The 5,000-nt window shown below is 54.8% G+C and overlaps 1 non-coding gene and 1 pseudogene across 1 annotated transcript; both read right to left on the reverse strand.

The window, feature by feature from the left end:
• Positions 1-3,356, reverse strand: part of LOC139241127 (28S ribosomal RNA) — a 6,064-nt pseudogene extending 2,708 nt beyond the window's left edge.
• Positions 3,357-4,274: 918 nt separating this feature from the next.
• LOC139241139 (5.8S ribosomal RNA) lies at positions 4,275-4,429 on the reverse strand. The gene has a single exon (XR_011588786.1). It is a non-coding gene; the product is annotated as a 5.8S ribosomal RNA (ribosomal RNA).
• Positions 4,430-5,000: the final 571 nt, after the last annotated feature.

A 5,000-nucleotide genomic window follows, 5' to 3' on the forward strand; every position in this document is an offset into this window, starting at 1 on the left:
AAATTGATGGGATTGAAGGCCGATAAATCCCCAGGGCCTGATGGACTGCATCCTAGAGTACTTAAGGAGGTGGCCTTGGAAATAGCGGATGCATTGACAGTCATTTTCCAACATTCCATTGACTCTGGATCAGTTCCTATGTAGTGGAGGGTAGCCAATGTAACCCCACTTTTTAAAAAAGGAGGGAGAGAGAATACAGGGAATTATAGACCGGTCAGCCTGACCTTAGTAGTGGGTAAAATGATGGAATCAATTATTAAGGATGTCATTTGCAGTGCATCTGGAAAATGGTGACATGATAGGTCCAAGTCAGCATGGATTTGTGAAAGGGAAATCATGCTTGAGAAATCTTCTGGAATTTTTTGAGGATGTTTCCAGTAAAGTGGACAAAGGAGAACCAGTTGATGTGGTATATTTGGACTTTCAGAAGGCTTTCGACAAGGTCCCACACAAGAGATTAATGTGCAAAGTTAAAGCACATGGGATTGGGGGTAGTGTGCTGACGTGGATTGAGAACTGGTTGTCAGACAGGAAGCAAAGAGAAGGAGTAAACGGGTACTTTTCAGAATGGCAGGCAGTGACTAATGGAGTGCCGCAAGGTTCTGTGCTGGGGCCCCAGCTGTTTACATTGTACATTAATGATTTAGACGAGGGGATTAAATGCAGTATCTCCAAATTTGCGGATGATACTAAGTTGGGTGGCAGTGTGAGCTGCGAGGAGGATGCTATTAGGCTGCAGAGTGACTTGGATAGGTTAGGTGAGTGGGCAAATGCATGGCAGATGAAGTATAATGTGGATAAATGTGAGGTTATCCACTTTGGTGGTAAAAACAGAGAGACAGACTATTATCTGAATGGTGACAGATTAGGAAAAGGGAAGGTGCAACGAGACCTGGGTGTCATGGTACATCAGTCATTGAAGGTTAACATCCAGGTACAGCAGGCGGTTAAGAAAGCAAATGGCATGTTGGCCTTCTTAGCGAGGGGATTTGAATACAGGGGCAGGGAGGTGTTGCTACAGTTGTACAGGGCCTTGGTGAGGCCACACCTGGAGTATTGTGTACAGTTTTGGTCTCCTAACTTGAGGAAGGACATTCTTGCTATTGAGGGAGTGCAGCAAAGGTTCACCAGACTGATTCCCGGGATGGCGGGACTGTCCTATCAAGAAAGATTGGATCAACTGGGCTTGTATTCACTGGAGTTCAGAAGAATGAGAGGGGACCTCATAGAAACGTTTAAAATTCTGACGGGTTTAGACAGGTTAGATGCACAAAGAATGTTCCCAATGTTGGGGAAGTCCAGAACCAGGGGTCACAGTCTGAGGATAAGGGGTAAGCCATTTAGTACCGAGATGTGGAGAAACTTCTTCACCCAGAGAGTGGTGAACCTGTGGAATTCTCTACCACAGAAATTAGTTGAGGCCAATTCACTACATATATTCAAAAGGGAGTTAGATGAAGTCCTTACTACTCGGGGGATCAAGGGTTATGGCGAGAAAGCAGGAAGTGGGTACTGAAGTTTCATGTTCAGCCATGAACTCATTGAATAGCGGTGCAGGCTAGAAGGGCTGAATGGCCTGCTCCTGCACCTATTTTCTATGTTTCTATGTTTCTATGTTTGAATATTTGCTACTACCACCAAGATCTGCACCTGCGGCGGCTCCACCTGGGCCGGCGCACTGGGCTTCCGTGCTCACCGCAGCGGCCATCCTACTCGTCACGGCCTAGCCCCCGCGGGCTCTCCATTGCCGGCATCCGCCGGGTGTGGGCCCGATGCTCCAGCTCCATCCATTTTCAGGGCTAGTTGATTCAGCAAGTGAGTTGTTACACACTCCTTAGCGGATTCCGACTTCCATGGCCACCGTCCTGCTTTCTATATCAACCAACACCTTTTGAGGGGTCTGATGAGCGTCGGCATCGGGCGCCTTATCCCGGCGTTCGGTTAATCCCGCAGCACCAGTTCTGCTTACCAAAAGTGGCCCACTAGGCACTCGCATTCCACGCCCGGCTCCAAGCCAGCGAGTCGGGCTTCTTACCCATTTAAAGTTTGAGAATATGTTGAGATCGTTTCGGCCCCAAAACCTCTAATCATTCGCTTTACCAGATAAAACTGCGTGTGGACGAGCACCAGCTATCCTGAGGGAAACCTCGGATGGAACCAGCTACTAGATGGTTCGATTAGTCTTTCGCCCCTATACCCAGGTCGGACGACCGATTTGCATGTCAGGCCCACTACGGACCTCCACCAGAGTTTCCTCTGGCTTTGCCCTGCCCAGGCATAGTTCACCATCTTTCGGGTACCATCACGTACGCTCGTGCTCCACGTCCCCGCCGGAACGGGTGAGACGGGCCGGTGGTGCGCCCGCCACGCGGGGCGGCAGGTTCCCACCTCGGTCGACCCGCGCCGACCTTCACTTTCATTGCGCCCTGGAGTTTCGTGACTCTCTTTGACTAGCGCACGTGTTAGACTCCTTGGTCCATGTTTCACGACGGGTTGGGTGGGTCACCGACATCGTCGCGGACCCCTAGCGCCCGCTCGTGGCTCCTCCGACTCGGCGGCGCGACGCGGCCAGGGCGCATTGAGGACAGTTCGCCCAGGTTGACAGTCACGCCGGGAGCACGGGTAGCCCGTCCCCCCCACTCACGAGGGGGAAGGCGCAGCAGCGGTCACTTCCCTCGACCCCAGGAAACGGCGAGGCTGCTGCCGGGGGGCTCTTACACTCGCCGCCAGAGCGAAGAGCCAGCTTCCCTCCGGCCTTCCCAGACGACCCAGAGACGGTCGCGGCGCACCACCGACGGAGTAAATGCGCCCGGCGACGGCCGAGCCTGTGCGGGACGCGGTCCCACAGAGGAGATCCGCCGAACTCGACGCGGCCGACCTAGCTGCCGAGTTGAATCCTCCGGGCAGACTGCGCGGACCCCACCCGTTTACCTCTTAATGGTTTCACGCCCTCTTGAACTCTCTCTTCAAAGTTCTTTTCAACTTCCCCTTACGGTACTTGTTGACTATCGGTCTCGTGCCAGTATTTAACTTAGGTGGAGTTTACCACCCACTTTGGGCTGCATTCACAAGCAATCCGACTCCAAGAAGACTCGATCCCGACGAGCAGGCGGCCGCTACCGGCCTCACACCATCCACAGGCTAAGCCTCGATCACAAGGACTTGGGCCCCGGAGCGTCGTCGGAGAAAGAGTTCTTCTTTACACCACATTTCCCACGCCCACTAGGCGAGCGAGGATTCGGCGCTGGGCTCTTCCCTCTTCACTCGCAGTTACTAGGGGAATCGTTGTTAGTTTCTTTTCCTCCGCTTAGTAATATGCTTAAATTCAGCGAGTTATCGCGTCTGATCTGAGGTCGTAGGCAGAAAGGTAGCTTTTGTCAGCGCCGGCCGGCATCACCAGCACAACAACACGCACGCAGGCCCGCCCGCCGGTGTTGTCATCCTCGAGACCAACCCAACCCGGGTGGGATAGTACAGGCAGACGGACAGGGGGCGGGGGTTTGCGGTGCACTGGAGCCCGGGCTCGGCTCACTCCGTTCTGGAGTCCCGATTCAGGGAGAGAGAGAGAGAGAGAGCGTCAGAGGGACAGGCGACAGCGAAGTGAGAGAGGTAGGGCAGAAGCAGTGGCTGGGCAGCACGGAGTGCAGGAGGATAAAAGCAGGCAGCAGCAACGGCCAGCAGGACGTACGCGGGGGACTGACCTGGACGCACGCTCAGCGGTCGGCAAGTGTGCTAGAGCTAAGTGTGCCATGTGTGGCAGGACACCGAGGTCCAACGCAACACACAGCACTGCAGAGGCTCTTGAGCGCAAAGCCAGCACACAGCACGGCAAGCGACGTCGCTACTTCAAGCTACCCACGGTACAAACCACTAGACTGCAGCCAAAGACAGCCCAACCTCGTCCTCTCTCTCTCTCTGCTGAACACCACCAGCCAAGCCATTGTTTTCACCTCTGTGCTCACATTCAAACTCCAGAGAGACAACCCTGCCCCGAGGAGGATGCCTCGGCGAGGCGCACCAATCCCATCACTGACGCGGTCAATCGTTTTTGCAACCCAACGACCGCCGTGCTGGAAAGGCTGGCCCCGACCATGCACGAGCGCGACGCCGGGACAGACATGCCCACCACACCGAAGGACAAGGGTCAAATTCTCCAAGGTGGAGAAACTCCAGGTCTGCACTTCGGGGGACAAAGAGGACCAGTCCTCTGCGACACCCCAGCCGCGCTCCCGCCTTCACCCGACGGCAAAGGCGAGTGTGATTGATCGTACAAGCGACCCTCAGACAGGCGTAGCCCCGGGAGGAACCCGGGGCCGCAAAGTGCGTTCAAAGTGTCGATGATCAATGTGTCCTGCAATTCACATTAATTTCTCGCTGCTACCTGCGTCCTTCATCGACGCACGAGCCGAGTGATCCACCGCTAAGAGTTGTTAGTTTTTTTTTTCGGCATGCTTTAGTTCCCCGGTGGGCCAAGCCCGGACCTACCAACACTTCTCCTCCCTTCCAACGAGGGTCGGGTGAAAGCCCCAGCCTGCAACGGCCCGGAGGTGTAAATCAGTCGATCATCAAATGACAAGGGTTGCACCAAGATTGCTTTAAGTCAGGGCGCTCGCGAGGCGACGCACGTCGGGTCAACGTCTGAGCACACCGGCCGACACACGCCACGGTCATCAGAGGCAGGGTCTCTGCTGCCACCATTGGCCGGGAGGACGAGAAGAAGCTGAAGAAGCAGGCAAAAAAACGAACTGAGTGGTGTACAAGCCGACGCAGGATACACCCCGCTGTGGGGTGCAGACGACCGCGGAGCGGCAGGTCATTCTCTCGAACGTTGACTTGCAAGCTGGCAACAACAACAACATGTCTCGAGAACCGACCAACAGACACTCGAGTCTTTAAACCGCCGCCCCCAGACAGCACCAGCTCGCGGGAGCCGGAGGGGGAGCGTTTCAGGTACCCTGTACCAGTAAATGGAGAGTGATTAGTGCGACCAAAGTGTCACC

Source organism: Pristiophorus japonicus, chromosome Y, assembly GCF_044704955.1.
Source record: "Pristiophorus japonicus isolate sPriJap1 chromosome Y, sPriJap1.hap1, whole genome shotgun sequence".
NCBI classification, from domain to species: domain Eukaryota; kingdom Metazoa; phylum Chordata; class Chondrichthyes; family Pristiophoridae; genus Pristiophorus; species Pristiophorus japonicus.